Genomic DNA, 21738 nt, shown 5'->3' on the forward strand with positions numbered 1-21738 from the left:
GTGAAAGGTTTATGTTAATGGTGACAAATGGGTTGTAGCCATGCAAAGACTGTGGCTGAGGCACACATGAAGGAAACAGGATGAAGTGGCAGGCATTATTAGAAAAAAAAAAACTTTGGAAAAGTAAGGTGAAAGTGACTATTCTGTAAGAATGTTTTGGTTTTTTAAAAATTGCTTTGTTTGTCAGATGAACTTAATATCACTCTTTTTACTGCCCTTCTGGGCTAGTGTTAATGTAATATAGAGCCATAAAGTCATTTTAAATGAGCTGCTAAATGGTGTGGTGTTACTGCACCTGAGTGTTTGGCCACATGTGGATATTTATTTATTTGCACTGTTTATTGCTGTTGAATGCAAAAGGCTAGTGGGGCCCATCTCTGTAAATAAAAAGGACAGCAGGCACTCATCTGCAGCCCAGTGACACCAGGCTTTGAAGTGATTTCAGTGGATCTGTCCTCCTCCCCGCTGGGCATTTCAGATCCGGCCTGCAACTCTCTTACTTTCATCTGCATTCCCTTGGAAATCCATCCATCTGTATTCTTTCACACACCTCCTTCCTGATCCCATTCACCCCATAAGTTCTTGCACCCTGAAACCCCTCTGCGAGGCCTTCACCTCCTATCAACACCTCCTGTATTTTCATAGACAGTATTCCTACTGTTTTTATTCTCCATCTCATCTGACGAGCTTCCAGGGAACGGGTCTTTCCGATACCTCTCCCAGAAAAAAAAAAAAAAAGCTAAGTGACTTTCCATTAGTTTTTGCTAGGCCATGAGAATTATGGTTTCCCAAATGAATGGTGTACAGGAGCCTAGCGTAATTGAAAAAACACAAGCATGGTCTGCCATGAGGAGACGGTCCTTGTGTCACTGTTGAACTGTGCGAATGTACTTTCCAGAGCTGGCGAGAAAGAGAGAGAAAATACAAAAAAAGAGCACGAGAAGGAGTACAGACAGAAGGCTGGGGCAAACAGATTTATTAAATAATAGTGTGGAGAATGAAAAGAACTGATTGAAAACATTGGTGGTGTTACACAATGCCGATCAAGCAGCAAATAAAGATGAATCAGCAGAGGGCATCAAATTATATAAAAATTCTTCTAAAGAGAGCCAGAAGAGGAAAAAACAGTACAGCGTGAGTGAACTTCCAGTTTGGCTTCAGAAAGGATAGTTTGGATAAAGTGAGATTTTAGTGGCAAAAAATGACATAAGACGCCCATGTTGAGGCAGTTTGCTAGCACTTTAGCCCCAAGGACAACAATAGAACACAATAGAACTGCACAGTTCTGCAAGTTTGACTTGTAAAGCACTCCAACACACACTATCAATATCTGCCTTGCCTCCTGCATTCTCTCCATCTTATTTCTCTTCTTCCCTTCCACTCCCCCACTCCCTTCACTGTGTTTGTGTGAGATACTTGTGAAGCAGCCCCATATTGTGATGATTGAGGCCCTGTCATTGATTCAGATGGCACATTTGTCAGACACATGTTTGCCAGCAACTGCTGTTGCTAGGGTGCGCGGCGCTGCTGTGGAAAGCATCTCTTGTTGACTTCCTCACTGGGTGGTTCATGTGTTTGTCAGGTCACCGTAACCCCTGACACCATCACCACCTCCTGCTTTTCGTACTGCCTGTTAATGTAACTCTAGACTCCCAAAGAGATTACCGCCACACTCATGCATCACTGCTGACATAAGGAAACATAAAAGATCAACATTTGCAACTGCAAGAGGATAACAAAAAGTATTTGTTGTAAGAATCGTCCACAAGAATCCTCTGATGAAAACACATGCAGGCAGCCTTCACTGGAGAATGTGTAAAAAAAAAAAAAATAACCCCAGGACTTAATACTGATTTACTACTCCAGAGGTGGCACACACATATTATTTGTGATAAGTGCACTTTTTTTCAATTTATCCTCACTGACGTGTCTAAGGGGCATGACAATGGTTTAAAGGTTGGTTTATTATCAGCTCAGCAGGTACGTAATACAGTGGAGAATATTCCAATATTCCATTAATTTTTATGTTGAGTGATGTCATCATGACTTTCTGACTTCTCTGGCTCAGTGCTGGCAGGACTGAGAAGACTTTCATTATAATTTGGTAGTGAAAGGTGAACGGTGACTTCAGTGCTCATGTCTGCTCTGTCCTTCCTCCGTGGGATTAGAATAGAAATATAGAATAGAAATATCCCGTATTGTCAGTAACTGGGGAAATTCAAGTGTTCCCGCAGCAAAGTGACAGGCAGATGGAGCATGGAGATAAAAAAAAAAAAACAATTTACAGCATAATAAAAAAAATAATGTGCAGTTATTAAGTTATTAAAAATGTAAAAGATTATTAAAAACAGAAAATGGAAAAACTGTGCAAATAACAGTGGTGTTATTTTTGCCAAAGTTCTTCTGTTTCCTTCCACCTGCACTGGGTCGAGAGGGCATCCGAAAGCAGCGCTGGCCTTCATGATGAGCTTCTCTAAACGCTTTCTCTCAGCTGTAGATAAGCTACTGTTCCAACAGACAACATCATAGAAGATGGCTGACATCACCACAGAGTGAAAAAAGGTCTTCAGAAGCGCCCCCCTCCAAAAGATCTCCTCAGCAGTCTGCTCTGACCCTTCCTGTAAAGAGCATCAGTGTTGTGACTCCATTTATTCTTCAGGTGAACATCCGTGTACTTATAAGAGTCTGCTCTCTTAATGTCAGTTCCCTGGATGTTCACTGGTGTCGGTGTGGTGGGTCTGCACCTGCGGAAATCCTACACCAGCTCCTTGGTTTCCCACATTGATCAGAAGATGGTCACGCTGGCACCAGTCCACACAGTCTGTATTCTGAGTCATCCTCACCTGTTATGAGGCCAGCTATACCAGAGCTATCAGTGAGGTAGTCCACTAACCACTGGGACAGCTCCAGCTTCTACCTCAGAAGTCCAGGCTGGATGGTGTTCAAAGCACTGGAGATCCTTACAGTGCTTCCAGGCTTCTCCAGCTGGGTCAGAGTTCGGTGCAGGACGTAGATGGTGGCATCATCCACCCCGATTCTAGGCTGGTAAGCAAACTACACCAGATCCAATGAAGACTGAAGGAGGAGGCAAATATGTTTGAGGACCAGTCTCTTGAGGGTCTTAATCAGACGTGAGATCAGTGCTACCAGCCTGTGGCTGCTGAGGTCCTCCGGATGCGTGGTCTTTGGTACTGGTACCATATAGGATGTCTTTCACAGCTGTGGTACTTTCCCCAGCTTCAGGCTCATGTTGAACATGATGCCAAACAGTTGGTCAGCGCGGCACCTCAGGAGCTTGGAGCTGATTCCACTTGGACCTTCAGCCTTTTGCATCTTGATCTCTCGCAGCTCGTTCCTCACCTGAAGTGTTGAAAGGGACAGGATGGTGTTGGAGGAAGGGGGGCGTGGGATGGAGTCTTTTGAAGCAGAGGTGGTGGATGATGGCTGAGGGCTAAGAAGTCATGGGAAGAAAAGCTGGCACTGGTTGAAGATAGGGTGTTTGCAGCAGAGATGATGGGGCTGGGGGAGAGCCTTCATTTCAGGGTTGATCCAGGGCTTGTTGTTGGAGAAACACTGTACCTTCAAAAGGGGCAGAGTGTCATCCGCACAGAAGTTAATGTAGTCAGTGATTATGGATTATGGTGCAAAGGTATTGGGGAAAAAATAAGTTCTCCAAAACTTCTCCAGACATGAAAAATCTAAGTCTGTGTTAAACTGAACTGACCCTCATGTTGAGGATTATCACTGGTGATGAAAGCTGAACCTCACACTATGACCCTTAAGACCAAACAACACTCTTGACTTCGTGGAGTCCAGTTCTTCAGAAAGCACATCATGTGAGGAATGTGAACAAGAGCATGGTTATCGTTTTTTGTTTGTGTTTCTTTCTCTCTTTTTTTATTTTGAGATTGTCAGGGTTGTGCACCGCAGATGAACACAGTGTCAATCTGCCAGACTTGATTTATGCACTAACGTCCTACAGAGTAAGGGAACATTTAGCACATGTGAAAATGCTGGTAAAAATCGCAACGTTTTTTGGAACTACCACCACAATCTTTGCTTATCTCCTATCTTTTCTTTTTACCAAATTTGCGTTGGGGCGAGTTTGTCAGGTCTTGACACAGTGGAGATTCAGCATGAATCCCAAACAAACACAAAGTGGTCAGAACAGTATCAGCAGGATGACTGGAAGCAGTGTATGACTGCACAAGGAGACAACCTTGAAGGGTGTAGATTTGATTGGAATTCTTTGTAAATAATGTATTTTGAGGACATAATGAGTTTATTTTGTGACCATAATCTGTGCGTTATTTACTGTTGTCAAGGACAAAATCCAGATTTTTCTCAGCACTAATTTTTAGATGTTGACTAGTTTCTACTTGCTTAAATATTCCATTTACCTTTATCTTATTCTCACTGGTGAATGATCAAAGAAACACAGTCTTAGTAAACGAGTATTTCTTTAATTATTACTGACTACACCCATAATAATTTTCAACCATAACTGGAATTACCATACTGTTATATTTTGAATTCCCTCCCTCCATCTTTTACTGGACACTGTTGCCTCCTGAGTGTGAGCAGAAACCATCTACAGTTGGCGAAAACATAAGAGAAATGATGCGCTTGGTAATACCTTAAAGGAAAGAGCTTTGAATTCATGATAAATTATTGCTTTCATCACAGACTTCTCATGGTGCTCTCAGTCATTAAAACTCAAAAAACCTCAAAGTTAGATGAGAGTATTTTTAAATTTCTTGGCCCATATAATTTTCAGCTAAATTTGAATATATAATTGAAGAGATGGCCTCATGATTAAAAATTGTTATGTGTTTGTCGGCTGATCGCTAACATCAATAGAGACCAGTGTGATTTAAGACACTGGCACTATAAACAGCAGACTTCATATTACAAAAATATTGTGCAGTAATTTTTACTTTTATTGTTCCTTTTCCAGCATCCTTTGTACCGCTCTCAGTTTATTTATTCCATTGTGTAAGTTGTGCAGTAAGTGACATGAATATTATCAGGACACTCTTAGAATTGAACTTCTTGACCTCATTCACCTCATATCCTTTCCTCAGCTTGCTTGCTTTCACTGTAACTCTCAAACTTTTCAGTCAGGCATTACTGGCTTTCCTTTAAAGAGTCTTTATAATGAAGTACTTCATTTAGTAATTAGCTCATTTATGCGACCCACTGTCAGGTGCCTTCTCCAGCTGGTGGCGCTCTTACTGGCGAACTAGTCTGTCCGTGCCTAGAATCAGGCCTGTAAATAGGATTTGGAGGCAGATGCTTTATAAATTGCAGTGCAGATGTAAAACACATGACTTTGGGGAGCAGCGAGTCCCTCAGGTTCTATCATTTTGTCTCTTTCTCCTACCTACTTCTACTCCTCTTATTCTTTGATTTCTCTGTCCTCTTATTCAACTACTGCACATCCGCCATATTTTCCATCTTATTGTATGTCTGTATTTATCAGATCACACCTTCATTCTGAAGGTCTCCTTAACCTCCTACGCAAATCCAAGTTAATATATAGATATGCAATGTGTTCTAAAGTGTGCATGTGTCCGTGTGTTACGGTGCGCATTTTATGCATTCTTGACTGTAAGTCCAAATTTCTGTGTCAGACTGTAGGTGGTGTACTGTGGGTCTGCTGACAAATAACCTCTGGATCAGCCGTCATGTGTTTATTAGACACTCTATCCAACAGGCAGAAAATTGGCCTGAATTTTTGCCTTGCACCTCTGCTCTTCTGCTGCGTGAAGGCAGACCCAGCAGCTCTGATTGCTTCTGACACTGACAACAAGACCTAGCTTCCTGAGAAGACTTTCTGCAGAGCTCCTCTTGTATCTGCACAGAAAAGTCAAAGGTGATCAAATCAAATAAGATGTTTTTTCTCTAACGCTTGCCAGAACTTAGAGGTCAGACAGCGAGTTACGTATGGATTGGCAGGTTTATGTTTACTTTCAGTGTGCTGAAATATGTCTTTATCCCATTTTTTTAACCCTGACATTTGAACCTGCTGCATCATTCCTTTGTGAGTGAAGGGCAGATGCATCATTTGTAAATTATGCTATAGTTACCTTGGCCTGCAGCTTGATAACTTCAGGATCACTTTCCCTTTTCAACCCCTCTCCGCTACATTCCTGCTGGTCTCTGCTTACTTCTACGTTTCGCTCCAGATGTGGCATTGTTTGGACACATTTGTTTTGGGCTGGGGCCGGTAGACCTGCTCACAGTCTGATGTCATGCTCTATTTAAAGGGAAAGCCATGAGAACTGGGTGGAACGCTGTGGTTTCACTTCAAAGCTTCTTTCTTGGACTACTGATGACTGTCATCCGTGGCACAGCAATCTGTGTCATGGACAGATGACCACATTCATTTTAACTGTTGACAGATATGTGATTTTAAAAAGGCTTATAGAGGAGGCAGGATTTTGCACAAAAATCAGGAAGTTTAACTTTTACCTCATGGCCTATGAGTTTTACTGAAGTTTTCTCAGTTTCACAGTTCTTTAAAATAACCTGCCACTCCTACAAAGAAACAATACAGGGTCTTATTTAAAGATTAGGCTCAGGCTGTTTATGGTATAACTGAGAGAAACCTGATACTATAGTTGGATGAGATGAAAGGATGATGCCCTCAATTGAACCAACAAACATGACAGGTTTTTATGGGTCAGGGGAGTCACATGCTGCTTAAACTTTCATGCCTCTCTAATTAGCTCTGTCAGTCAATGAACCTGGCACCTCATGCCATTAAAGAATGGGATAATGAATCCTGTCTGTCTCTCAGTGTGTGTGTGTGTGTATGTGTGTGTGTGTGTGTGTGTGTGTGTATAGGGTATTCTGTACCACATTAAATATGAAATATCTCACAGTGTTCCAGCTATATGGGGGTTAGGATAAGGGCATCTTTTCCTCGATGACTGAGCTTATTGTGTCTCTTATTTAAACTGTGAGCATAGTGGAAAGCCGCTTTACTGTCAGATTCCCCATGGGAGCTCTGCCTTCAGCACTATTTGGCCTTCAAACACATATATATTTGCCAGGTCCTCTCTAGTGTTTCTGCTTCAAAGAGCCAAAAGTTCTAACCCTGCTAAATATTTCCGGTTCAAACGGGCATCTTTGCTAGATGTTCATCCCTCTCTGTCCTTTCTCCTTTCTCTGTGGTATTTGCTTAAGGAGTTCACAGTGGCCTTACAGGAGTTGAAATCTGAAATGACTGAGGTGAAGTGCTATTAGGCAATTTAGTAATGCTCACACACATACTTCCAGAAAAAGGGAAAGTAGCAGTGAGATAATATTGTCATCACACAGGCTCTCTTTGAATTTGCATCAGTTTGGGATGCCCACATCCTGACAATGCTTAAGTGTTGTATTCACACACTCAGGCACAAATATTTAAAAGGTTAGGTTAGAAGGTGACACAGCCTGCTGAATGTTTTTAAATGCATTATTGCCCATTTGTGCATTGTGTTTTATTCCCAGATTGTTTAAAGAGAAAGATGCTGGCAACGGAAAGTGAGTTTTCCCACTTTTGCAGCGTACATATAATTCAACAGTTGTATTTTCAGAGTAGTTATATATAAATGCAGATGTTTTTGACACCGAAATGTGTTTCTCTGTGGGTCTCGCTCCCTTTCGGCTTAAAGTTCACTACAGTGCATTGCCACTGTGGTCAGCATCAAAGGCCTGGATATAGACATGTTTACACACTTTCATGCACAGACACGCAAACAGACCTTTGGATCATTTATATTTACTTACATATGAGAACATAAACAATAAAGATGAAATCAGGAAAACTCTTCAGCTCATGCATCCTTTCCAAAAGCACACTCACAAAGTCACACGCTCACACACACTCACACACACACAAACAGTCTGCCTGGCTGCGGTCCAGTGCTGCGCCCAGTGTTTCCTCCAAACACAGAGGCCAGATATTACACATAATGAATGGATAACAGTTCAACCCTGGGGTCATGAGGTCAAGCATCTAAATGATCAGTGCTTCCGCTCCAGATTCTGTTTATGACTATGTGTATACACACCATACAGCCTGTCAGACAATTATATACACCCCACACCCAGCGTCAAGCTCAGACAGCTGGCGCAGCCAAACATTCACCGTCTGTTTTAGGGAGGGGGGGGGGGGGGGGGGGGGTGTTTGTGTGGGGGTGCGTGGAATTACTCATGTTATCAGGACATAAATCTGTTTACCCACCACTTGCAAGAGTCCATAACATAAATCAGAACAGAATGAAGGACTGGGTTTACGGTTTGGTTAAACTTAGGTTTAGTTTCAAGTTAGAGTTAGAGTAAGGCAAGTAGTGATTATGGTGAGAGTTAGGGAAAGTTTCCAAAAAAATGAATGAATGCAATATCTTCTTGTGCAATAGATACACAAGAATCTGTGTGCCCGTTTGTGAACTCATTCAACTTATTAATCTGCTACTAACACAAAGATTAAAAAGAAGGCTAAGGCTGCGAGGAAATTCTGTTAGTGCTGGAAAAAAAGTCTTCTTCATCTTAGTCAGAGACAGTCTTTATTGCTGCCCTTGACTCACATTTGTCCCATTTTCTTTCACATATTAGTCTATCCTAGTGTGCTGCACATTGCAGGAAACACAGATAATGAATCTCAGTGTATACCGTGATAATGTGGGGAAAAGATGTAATTTGTTCACACATGCTCACTTTTCAAGGATGATAAACTCACATTTTAGAGGGCTAAAGCAGGTGTTTGGGTGGGACAAATGGGAGGTACTGATGGATAAGGTGACAGGGTGGAGTAATAACAAACTTCAGTATAAATTAGAGTTAAACATTGTCATTTGATGGGAGCGTCAGACTGGTTGAAACATAGTTTCATTTTCATCCTTCTTTTTTTTATTTACTTGTGTTTCTATCCCAGATTCCCACAGTCCTTTTTACATTTGAAAAAGTTGGACATCTAAAGAGAACAAATTAGTTCATTGGATTACTCTTCGCCTGCGGACAGTGTTATTTCATAAATAAATGTTTCACTGATCTTTGAAACAGGAAATTATCCAGTGGGAAAAGTCCAGTCCATGAAAGCAGCTTTGCATCCTTTCACAGCGGTTTTATTTCATGTAGCATCTTTTGCTCTGTACCCGTTTGGAAGTAGGGACAAAATCTTCATCATCACCGCTCATTGACTCAGCCCGTGTGTATGTACATATCCATTTGTTTGGATTTGTTTATCTTCTTCCGTCTGTGTTGTATATATGCAGCCGTGTATACGTACACCTACACATGTTTTTGTTCAAATGCCCTTTTGTGGTATGTCATGCCTATCTGTGGGTTATAACTCTGCATTAGAAAGTTGATGCCTGACTCTTCAGCCTCAGCACCATAGTGTATATCTCATTTCCGTGTTCGCATGCAGCCTTAAACTGCCGAGGAGAAAAAAAGGGGTTTGTTATGTGAACCATGTGTGGCTACCGATGCACATCTGAAAGGTTAAAGCAGCAGGGAACTCAAAAAGTGTGGCTACATCTGCCAACTTATTTTACTCTGTATCTGATGTCAGACATGAGACTGTCAGTCTGTGAGATGCTATCAGCTCCGAGGCATCCAGCGAGGCCTAAAATGACCATTGATACCAGAGATAGGTATGATTTTGGTCTGTGTAAGTCCTCTAAGCCCTCTTGGCTGAAACAAAAACTGTGATGTACATCATTTCTTACTACAAAGTCACATTTTGCTCCATGGGGTTTTGAGGAATAACTTTCAAAAGCTTCCATCTTTATCCAGATTTAGCGAGTGGGAATAACTGCTTCCTGTAAGACACGGTGGGATTATGAGTAAATGCAACAGACACACAAAGTGTCCTGTGGAGGAAAATGTATTAACAGACTTAATGGTGAGATTGCAATGTCAGGTTTGAGTTTGTTGTGTCAGTAGTTACAGGGAGGCTTTGTTGATATCATATGTAAGATGTGGAGCAGATCATCAGCTTTCTTCTTTACCTTACATACCTTATGCCTCTCAGCTTAAATCTCAGTGATGTTAGAATGAGCGTTGCTTTTATTTCCAGAGCTTAAACACATCTAAGGATCTGTCTGTATCTGCACCTTGGAGAGGGGCTAAGGTATCCCCTGTACTGTCTTACAGCACTACTACTATCTTCTTCAATGTTCCTACTTTTGAACTAATCTCTCTCTGGCTTCTTCCACCCCTGCCACTCTATGTGTCCTGGTTCTAGACACAAACTAAGACCTACAGTCTCTGGTCCTCCAGAGAAAGTTACAGATGTTGTTGGGAAAACCACCTCAGTCCACCTCTTCTAAATCCTCATGGCTCTGTTAGATGCTACAGTGCCACTGTTGTCTAAGCCCCTCCTACAATTTGAATGACAGACTCATAGGCGAGCAGAGCAGAGGTATTACTATCAGGTTTCCCTCTAACTACAGCAAAGACTGAGTCTGAGCCTGCTCTGCCACAGGGATCTTATATTCCCAGAGGCACTCACGTGCCTTCTGCTTATGAAATTACACGCTTGGCCTTAGCTATTCTATTTCACAGAAGAAATTCACTTTTATTGCTGACATTTTGTTTTCCGTGACTTTACTAGAGAATGAAAGAGATGAAAAGAAGGATAAGAAGAAGTGGGGGTGGTAGTGTTTAAGAAAAGCCAACATCTATTTCCATTGGGGAGCTGCTTTGCTTAGTTGAACCGCATGGTTTGGATAAGAGTAGATATTCCGCATAAATATTTTTACGTGTGATTGACAATTAGCCCAAATGTGCTCATAGTTCAGCTCACGATGCTTGAGAAAAAGCCATTTGAAGTACTTTGATGTAGCTCAACGCTCTGTGATCATTTTCTCTTTTGGTTCGTCTTTATTACTTTCCCTCCTCATTTCCAATCTTCCTTTACATCAGGTAGATAACACCCTTTGCTCTTTTTTAAGCTCTGTTGTGAGAATATCAGAAACGTTCAGAAAGTTTCAGGTGGAGAAAGCACGTACACAAAAAGAGCTCCAAACACAGCGTTCAGTTAGAAACTTTTAATCTCTGTTTATCTAGGCTGTTGATTTATAACTGAGTTCCCAGGATTTATTGGTCAAGCTGTGATGCAGAGGATTATAAACCCTTCAACAGAACTGCTCTCTGTTAGTTATTATTCAATATCTAACACAGAGCTTCAAGTCATGATGGACCTTGAGTGAATTTTAATGAAAGATTTCCTGCTTGGTCCCTGCCAGGCCGACTAACACGCAATATCACCCGCTCCTTAAGAACTCACTTCTTCAAATTAAGGGTGAGGGAAAGGCTGCACTTCTAAAAACAGAATATTTTCAAAGGAATGAGGCCACTTTCAGGAAAGTTACAGGAGCTGTATCCGACTTTAGACCTCGGTATGGGTCAGTGAGTGTAGGAGCAGTAAAACCCAGAAGGCCGTGTCTCCCCCTTTTACTTCACCAGCTCAGGCCAGAGATGAGGTGATCCACACGGTTGATATGTGTGTGTATGTGTTTGCGACAGGAGAAAAAAGTCAGACTCTGGTCTCGGTCCAAGACAGGAAAACGCTGAAGTAAGCTCGCCCGTCACCTCCCAAACTCCACTGGCCTAATTATTCCTAATGCAGTTGTGTGATTTATTCTTTTAGCACCCTTTTAACAGGGTGTAGATGTGTGTGTGTCTAATGTGGTAGTCTCGCTGAAAAAAGGTCATGTGAGGACAACTGCTCTAAGGATGCAATGATGTATCAGATGTGTGTTTTTTGACAGATTTTCTTTCCTGCCATTGCTTGGTTTGTGTCAGGAGCTGAGACTCACCCATTTTATGCTGTACAGACTGTTCAGAACAGCCCCCACAGAGAGCAGAGGAAAGAGTTCAGTCTGACGAATGATGTCAGTGTTTGGAGAGGATGAGTGTGATGGTGGGTGGGGGGGGGGGGTTACATGGGTCTGGGAAAATAAGAGTTTGTGTGGGGGAGGTAACATGAGATCCCCCACAGAGATGCTAAACTCCTTTACAGACTGAAAGAGAGAGAAGAGGACTCTTTACAAGGATGAAGAAAAACGTTCCCCTTTTAATCTGTTTGCAATCTAAAAATAACCTCCCCTCTCTGTCTACTGCCCACTGGGGCAGGCTTGTTAAAGTGTCTGTCTCCGAAGGGAAAGAGTCAAGTGCTACAGAGGACCAAACAAAAAAGAAGCTAGTAAAAGGGATGAGAAAAGAGGGAGGGGTTAAAATGGAAAATGGAGCAAAAGTAGGAGGGCAGAGGCAAGGTAACAGCAAAAATATGCAAAGAAGGAAGAGTGCTGGGAAAGATTTAGGACAGATGGATCCTCGAGAGAGTGAGAAAAGGTTCATGAAGCTTTAAAGACTGCTAAGTGGATCATCAGATTTCTACCTTGTCAACTGTTCCTTCTCACCACGCCAGTCAGCTAGCCAGACTGAGTGTAAAGCAGTTACACACCAACAGTATGTGGCCCCAAGGTTTTTTTGACTGTTGGTGCAGCAGTAAAAGCACCTAATGCTTGGAAATGTGAAATAACAGAAAAACTTTTCCTTGGCCCAATGGCATGGCACTTCTCTAAGGGGTTCACTGCACATGCGCTGAATCGCACATTCCAGATAGTCACCCATTCTTCAAATGCTTCCCTAGTTTTCAGTCTGACTCACAACTTTCTACTATACCAGTGTGGCCAGCCACCCAGCCTGATGTGTCATCCCCATCTGTTACTGTTCTTTTTCCCCTGACTTCCAGGAAAATGAATGGAACAGGACAGTATTTGTTTTCAGTGGGATTTGGTCATTTGTACCAACAACGTATTAGAAGAAATGAACAAAGAGGGACAGAAGTTCTAAAAATGCAAGACACTGTCTCAAGGACATGCTGAGCTTCTCTCGGAAACTAAAACAATCTCTGAAAGGTGGAAAAGAGACTCAAAGAATGTGGAGAAAAGTCTACTTGGTGGATTCTTCAAATTGCGACTCTGCTATACTCAGAGGCTCCTTCTTTCTGACCTGCACTACAGAGCTGGCTCTCAACTTGCTCACCTCTAACATTCCACCTTAAACAGCGGCAGATAAAAGCATCTCGTCATCTCTTCTCTGACCTCAGTTCCCTTTCATTTTATAATCACACTCACACTGTGGTTAGCAGAAATATTATTCAGATACTCTCAGATGACATAAAGAGCAGACTGTTGCCTGCCAAGTACACAACTGATATGCTACAATTACACATCGTAGCTGATAAACAACATATGGACGCTTTACTTTCAGACAAGATCACACAAAAATACTAAAGCTACATACCTTATCAGTGGTGCCTTTTTTACCACTGTGATGTCATTTTCCCATTTAATTCAGGGGGAACTAACCTCCCTGCTACCATTACTTTTTCCTTTTTTAACAATGGAACATCAGCTGGGCGTCTGTGGAGAGATTGCAACACTGAGGTTATTCTAGTCTGCTGGAGCTGCAGCAGTCTGGCAGAAATATCTGAGCCCCTGACCAAACCAGCTAAACACCATTCATAAATTCCTCCAAGATTGCAGCCAAGAGCCTAAGACCTGATGATGTGTGGACTGCCTGACCTGCTATTTGCTCTCTCTGCTGGTTTGAAGCAGACTACCTTGCCATAGAAAGAAAGGTATTCTAATGTTAGATAAGAGCATATCCTCAGACGCATTTTCTGTCTTCTGCTAGTTTTCCCTATCCTTCAAAACATAACAGCAGTGATTTGCGTATTTGTTTTTTGAGGTCAGTAGAAGCTTTTAACATTTCAAATCCTCTCAAAACTTTACGAGCCTATATTTCATTTTAATTTTCCTGTCCTCGGTCTGCATGCGCGATAGCAAGGTGGATAAGAGATGAAAAATCACCAATCACATGAGACTATCTTCATTTGTTATTCTTTCCTGGAAGTGTTGCAAATGGTACTCCTCCACATAGTTTTCAGTACATGAACTCTGAAAGTGTCTTTCTGTAAAAACAAAAAAGAAGTTAAGGTACGCATTTTGCAGTAGATAAAAAAAGGACATGAAAGGGGCTTCCTTGTATTTATGTTATGTTTGAGATGGTTGTGAATCACAGTTAAGCAGATAATTCTAATGTAACTCTCTATCCTCAGTAAGTGGATAATAAGAAAGCAGGATCAAAGTCATCTTCTGTAATCACAGTTTACATTTGAACAACTCTTATTTATTTAGCATTTGTAGATATTTTAATATTTACACTTGATAAATTATTGCTCCTATTTTTGACTAAATCTTTGACCAAAATCTGGGTGTGTTGTAGTGGCGAAAGGTCCTCACATGGCCCCTAAAGACCCAGTAGCCCTAGATTAATGGCTTTCCTGCTACCCAAGAGATGAAGACTGTGCCAAAACAAATGGTTGGGCACGCGATGTTGGCATGACAAATTGAAGTGAGGTCAAAAGGGCAAAAGACAGACCACAGCCCAGACCGACAGTTTTTCTAGTGGGGCTGCAATGAGACCATAATGCTAAGCTGAGAGGTCACCAGCGCAGGGTTACAGGTTGTAGCTTGTCCCTGTCTCAGCCTTTTAATGGACTGTGACAGGGCTTCCGATCCCAGCACCCTGGCCAAATGTTATATTCATCAGAGCAGCTCCTGGGTGCAGCACTAGCACTTTTCATGGATACGGAGTTTGACACATAAATTAGAGCGTGCTATCCTTACCTCAGCTTGTGCAACCAGAAAGGTATTCATCTGATGTGCATCATTCTGGAAGCGAAGACAAAAAGAAGTTGGCAAACTGTGCTGTAATGCTCACAGTAGTCATTTCACTTGAGTTATTTATTGTAAGTTTATAAGATGTCAGAAATGTGAAATGCTGTTGTAGTATGCAGTCAACCATATAAACAGCAAAAGAAATAAACACCAGTTCTGAGTTAAAACAAACGTCATCTCTCACTTTAAGGTATGTTACTTCCTTAAGTGAGCTCATTTCAGATTTTGGAGACCATTCTTAGCACCGGCGCAGGCGTTTGTCCACGATTGTTCAGTGTTTACTTAATGTTTTCCAAGTGTTGATTTGGTGAAAGTCTGATATGGGATTGTGGTTTCAACTCTTGCGTTTTGAAGTAAATTGGCTAAATCAAAGTAGAAAAACATAGGCTGTAAATCATTACTCGTTCACTGATAAAAATGTTTTTTTGAAATGCACGGAGCATTATGTTCACACATAACTCAGGATGTGAATGCTCACATATGGCTGAAGGTCAAGAGGGGATTGTTGGTGTTTGGGTGACTGTGAGAACCTTAGTCTTGAATACTCTGGGTTTCTTATAGTTCTTTGTGACCAAAGAGTTAAGCATTCAAGCAGATCTAGTTGTGCAGCAGCTGTAAAAATAGGAAGGAGAGGCAAAGTATAATTCATGAGATAGCGGGCACGACTACTGCGGCTTGCTTCTGGTAGAAGAAAAATTACCCACAGCAATTTTTGTAGATGAATTAATTCAATATTATTCATTATGTCCAAAGCCCAGATAAAATAGCACTACTGGCCAGAGGATGACATTTGTGTACTTCTGTTTAGAGTGAACCTTCCCTTAAGCTGTGTGTCTGGAAATAAAATGTTTTCATCATGAATAATCCCCTTTTAGAAATTTTGATAGTGGCATTGTGTACAAGAGTAAGTATATTCTCCATGCTACCCAAGGGTATTGTAAGTCTCACTTTCACTTTTAGCCATTTGAGGCCCCATAATCTGTCAGATTTGGAATAAGTCACACTCACTGTACTCACCTATATTAAAACCTGAGAACATATAACAACGATTTTATGTAAGCCCTCTATTAATTGCTAAGACATGGGCTGAGAAAAATATTCTTAGGTACACAGAATATTCTCTGGTTTGCTCTTTGGCTTGCTCGGCCGCCAGCGTTCCACACAGGTATGTCAGACAGGTGGGGTATGGTTGATGCACAGAAGCTGCTTTCTCTATCTCAGCCTCCTGCACTGGTCTCCAGTGAGCCCGAGCACATTTGATGGGAACAAAGTGAGTGCTGCCAGGTGCTTTGGCCTCCTTTTCAGCACTGGAAATGCATTGGGGAGTATACAAAAACATTTAGTGTGGTTTCAGTTGATTAAGTTTGTTGATCAGCAGGAGATTAATCGTGTAAAAACTGGTTTATTTCTTCATCATACACTCCTATGCTTCAGTGAGAGCTCAGCCAGAAATACCAATGTTTTTAATAGGCTCTAAGCGTACTATCTCATCTGTGAAGATGTTGAGCAATTGAGCACAATCTTCGAGTCAGTGGTGATGTTGTGCAGGATCTCTGCAGAGACCCTGCAGTGATCCTGCTGAATCAGTGGGCATATAGCCTTAGGATCACTGTGGCATCCAGCACAGAAAGATCAATACTGATGTTGTGTGGTGTAGAGACAGCAGGGACTGGATCAGTGCTGGTTCTGTTCCAGCCAGCATGGGTCAGTGCTGCACACTGTCTGTGGTGGAGTTGTGGATGTATGAATGGCTTCTTGCAGTGGCTGTACAGAACGTCATTCTTCTCACCCTCATCTGAGGCTGACATCCGAGGGGGAAGCCCAGGAAGCCGGCAAGTTAAATGTTTTTCTGTCCCCCTGGTAGGAATGGACGTATCGGGTGCTGTTTTAATGTGTGTAAAGTATAAACACACGGCAGTGTCCAACGACCCAAGGTAAAAACGACAAGGACATTAGAGAAAACAGACTGTGTCTCAGCAATATGCAGGGGGGAAACCAAAAACATTAATGCTGGGTTTGTTTGTCCTAAGAGTTACTTGCCCACTTTGCCATTTCCCCAAGAATCTTAAATAGCCTTACCTTATTGGCCCTCATAGGGTTGTGTAAATATTCCAACTCAGGTGAAGACTACTATTCCCAAGTTCCTGTTCTCTCCACTGCTGCCAGGTCTAGATGGGACAAAGTACGCATTCCTGGAATAGCAGCACGACTCCAGTAACCAAACTGATTTGCTCCCCCTAGCCTCAGACAGAGATTTATTTATTTATGTATTTGTTTATTTTACCCTCCACCTTTAACTGTGACTGCCGGGATTCCCTTGCAGTGACTCAATTATAAGGCTCATTAACCATTAAACCATTATATAACCTTTTTTCTATGTTCAAATACATCATTTTGTCAATGAACCCGTGCTGCTTACTTTACCTTCTGACGTAAGTGGATACATGTCAGAGAGACAGACACCATACAAAGGCTTAACACCAGTGTGTTTCACCTCACCAGTCTCGGGGCAGCACTGGCACAGCTTGTCTGTCAAGCCCCAGTGAAAAAAGGGAATGAGCAGTTGGTTTATCTCAATGCCTCTGAGAGGGCAATATTTGTGAATTTTAAAATAAAGCTATCCTAAGGTTGGTTGGGGAGAGAGGGGAGGAGTCTTGGGGAGAGGATGAATAGGGTCCTGTGCTCAGCCCCTGGGTGGACTGAACCCCTCTGTTTGAGCTTTTTTCGGCCTTGGCACACAGGATTCCCTGTGAGGAGTTGGTCGGAAGCAGGAAGTGGTCGTGTAAGTCGATCTGCAGATGCAGCACAGAGCTCCTTTTCAACAGCAGACCCCTTGGTCCTATTCTACACAGCGACGCATCAGGTAGTCCTCCTGCTGCACCCGCAGCAAGACACATGCCACACAGAACCACTGGACAGAGAAAGTGCAAAAGATAAGAGGAAACGCTAGGAAAGAGGACAGAGAGACAAGGAACAAAATTGGGAATGATGCCGAAACAGTGCAGACTTCCGCTATTTAAGTCATTGATCAGATAGGAAAAGCTGTTTACCAGCTGTGGTTTAGCACTGCTGAAGTCTCTGCCAAAATCTGACACGGCTGGACAACAGTCCAAACTGTTATCCATGAAATCTTCTTTTGACAGGCAAGGAAGGGTAAAGTAGCCAGTGCTGATACTAAAGTCAGGAAAGAAAGAGTAAGCTACAGGTGCACTGCAGCTTAACATTTCCACAGCATATTGTGGTCGAACTGTTTGTTGCAGATAAGGGACTTTATTATTTTAACGGCTCTGAATTAGATTCTGAGTGCAGTTTACAGTCCTCTCTACTTGAGATCCCTTCGTCCTCCACATATCTCTTCTCCAGCCTTTTTGTGACTTTTCTGATTTCCAAGAAAGAACAACTGCTCCAATTGTGAATTTGAGAACTATGCTACTTCTTATTTCAGATCCTGCACATGCCCCCCAGATCCCTCCCCCCCACCCCAATCCATTTGTTTATAGATAGTTTTATCAGCAACATATAAAAAAGGTCTCACTCACAAAGGTGGCACATTGACAAGCTAATTAGAATGGAATGTGGGGCACTCCAACAAGTGTGTCACGTTCTCCTTCATTTTGCCTTAATTGTCTTGGCTTTTCCAAACCATTACTATAAAGTGGTTTTGAGCAGGATGTATACCACCTTGTCTCTCAGCACTAAACAAGCAGTGCTGAGGCACAAGCAGTAAAAGGATAAAGTTAGAATCCTGCTAAAATTTCACTAAATGACAGCTGAAACTGAGCTTCTGTTGCTATGAACGAGGCTATTGTTTAAATAGGATTCGTTGTTATTGTTTCCAAGTGCTACTTTAGGTGCAGCTGAACTGCTGAAGTGGACCAAAGTGTTGAGTCTCCAAAATAGAAACAAATTTTTAATGATGTTTGTTCGGGCAAGAGAACTTTTTTTTGTGTGTGTGTGTGTGTGTGTGTGTGTGTGTGTGTGTGTGTGTGTGTGTGTGTGTGTGTGTGTGTGTGTGTGTGTGTGTGTGTGTGTGTGTGTGTGTGTGTGTGTGTGTGTGTGTGTGTGTGAGAGAGAGGCTGCCACAGTTCAGTAGTAGTTTGACTGCATTTTAGTGATGTAAAATGCATTACTGAAACAGAGTTTCCAGTTTGCACTATTGTGACATAGAGTAAGGGGTGATGAATTGGTCCAGTCATGTCTCTGGCAGATCGTTTAACTTCAGTAAGCCTTTGAAGAACTGCCGTGACCAAGGAAATCCTTGACATCTGAGACACAACACAAAGAAACATAGACACAAACACAATCCAGCTTATGGTCCTAACATACGTCTAATAAAACCAAACAGAAGGGAAGCAAACTTTATCACCATCAAGATCCTGCTGTTTTGTCATTGGATATTTTTGAATACCATGTCATGCATTAACACAGGCTACTTAGGAAAGTCATAATTAGGTCATTTGGACATTTCCTTAGGCTATTTAAAGAGACACAGGCAGAGTGAATTTGGAAAATGCTGGTACTGACTCACGCACACTAGACCTGGAATTCCCTCTTTGCCATTTGCCAGGGGCCTACTGATTTTGGCATTGGTGCAAATTGGACGGAAGAATAAAAAAGGGAGGGAAAAATATTAAGCTGTGTTTTTTCTTTGCTACCCTTTCCACTCATCTCCTCACATAAATGTTAGAATTCTGCTGGAGACACAAAATACTTATTGTCACCCTAATACACTCAACTCCAAACAACCTAAGCTAAGTCTAAGGAGCTTGGAAAGAAAAGCGTCTGGACTTCTTTAAGTTGCTTGAAGATGTTTCACTTATCATCCGAGAAGCTTCTTCACAGACATTTTAGCATTAAGCTGTGACTGTCAGTCATGCAGCCACTCCAGTAACCTTCGTCCTAAATCTTCCACAAATGTTTTTGTTTCCTCTCATGACCAACCCCCACCTGTCCCTCAGTTCCTGTAGCCTAATGCTAAACTGAAGAGATTTTCTTTCATGTGGGTGTGGGATGGAGACAGAAAGAAAGTGTTAAGACAGACAGCACAAGATAGAATGAAGGAAAGAAGAGGCACAATGGTTCATCTGGGAATGATGTTTGAAGCAAGAAAACAGAAGTTTACTGGTCATGTTTTTTTTTGTTTTTTCTCTGTTCTTGTCTCTGTCCCAACCTAACGGTAGAATACTGAGCTCTTTCTCTCAGCATATGGCACATCAGATGCTGCCAAATCTAAAAGGAGTGAATTACTTTCCATTACAAACCCGCTCTCCTTTTGATTTAAATCTCTGTGACAAGATCAAGTCAGAATTAAATCTGACTTTGATTCAGCCGCTGGTGCCGTAAAGTAATATTACATCTACTACTCTATAAAAACCCAAACATTGTGCATGTCAGTCATACAACTTATACTCACGTTGTACATAAACAGACTTGTCTGGATAAATACAGCACACATATACAATTTTACTCCTCTGAATGTGTGAATGCACTTTCATGCACTCACGTAAAACCTGAACCATTTTCCTAACTGCTATCATGAAGTGAGACCAAATGTTCACAAAAGAGTTTTTGTATATCTGCCAGCTGTGAAGTCTCACAGAAAAACTGTATTTCATGAAAATGTGCTTGTTTTATGTGGCACTGACATGTACTGCATTTAAATGGCCCCCTTTCCCAAAGTTTCACAGTCACATGCCGGGACTTGACTGTCCCCTTGTCTGGAGATACGTGCACACTAACTCCTGTCTAAACCTTACTAAGCAAAAGTTGAACCTGAAGGTGAAAGGTCATGAGTATATCCTGCAGGTAAACAGGAGTCTAAAAGACTTTTGCCTCATTGTCTTTAATGGATTTCTGCCACTCCCAACTTCTTCTAATGAAAGCATCTGTCCACAAAAGGCTGTAGTATGCGGGCTTATCTGGCTGTCTAAAAGAGAAACAAATCTAACTAGAATCTCAAAATTATTTAATATTGCCTGTTCTTCCATACTTAGTTCAACACACAACATGCTTTAAATACCCAGTGATGTTAGGTTTGCTTTTACTCTTTTTGCAGGGGGATATAGAATTTCTTCACTGCTTAAAACATTAGTGTGAGGCACAGACTTTATGCCAGTTGTAAAAATCATTTTAGAGCTTTTGTTACCGTGTAGAAATAGCAGCATGTGCATGGCTGAATAAGTATTTTGCCATTTAGGCATGGCGTATGACGACAAGGAAGCTTGTGTCAAAATTTTGTGGCTACCGCGCGGCTTGTTTCTGCACGCTTGTGTTAGGTGAGGTTGTTCATTTGCTCATGGGAGGTAGGGTGATGGGTCACTAACAAAGGGCTGATTCCCCAGAGGCCAAAGAGGTTGTTGCGCATCTTTCGCAGGCCCAGTCTCATCTCTGGACTTTCACCTATGTGCTACTGGCGCCAGAGTCTCACTGCCTCTGGCTTCTTTAAGGCACAGGATATGCAAATATTAATGGAGCAAAACATGTATGTCATAAATAGATGGACACTTTTATTGTAACACGGTATCATGGATTTATGGGAATCTGATAACTAATGGCTGCAGAAATTATTTAATGAAAGAGAAACTGCAGACAAAGTTTACATAAATATGTCTGTACCGTATAAACCTACATGCCGTTTCAGTCCTTGAGTATGTGTGTACAATAATTTACCTCAAGGTTTGTAAAGATCAAAGTTTATTTTCATGTAGAGGATGAAAAAGACATGTATCTAATTATTAAATAAAACCGGTTTCAATTATTTAAAAAAAAAACTTCACATACTTTAACGTCAAAGTAAAGATTAACAGATGGTCTTTTTTTTATCTGGCACATCTGAATTTGTCAGGATTGTTATGATTTCTTTGTAACGTGTGACTGAAAGAGCTAAAGCCAAAGCTTCTATGTTTCACCTTTCACCTTTTGCATCTACTGTATCCAGATTCAGTAATTGTTCTACCATGACCACTTTATAACGGGACTTTCCTCAGATACCTTT

The 21738-nt window shown here is 41.7% G+C and overlaps 1 protein-coding gene across 1 annotated transcript in view; it reads left to right on the top strand.

Annotated features, from left to right (window-relative positions):
- The window catches only part of znf469 (zinc finger protein 469), a 233639-nt gene that overhangs the window by 194829 nt on the left and 17072 nt on the right, over positions 1–21738 (top strand). The gene's annotated exons all lie outside the window — the stretch shown is intronic.

Source organism: Diplotaxodon limnothrissa, linkage group LG7 (genome assembly GCF_057381915.1).
Source record: "Diplotaxodon limnothrissa isolate DT_005_m linkage group LG7, D_limnothrissa_male_GT1.1, whole genome shotgun sequence".
Classification (NCBI taxonomy): Eukaryota; Metazoa; Chordata; class Actinopteri; order Cichliformes; family Cichlidae; genus Diplotaxodon; species Diplotaxodon limnothrissa.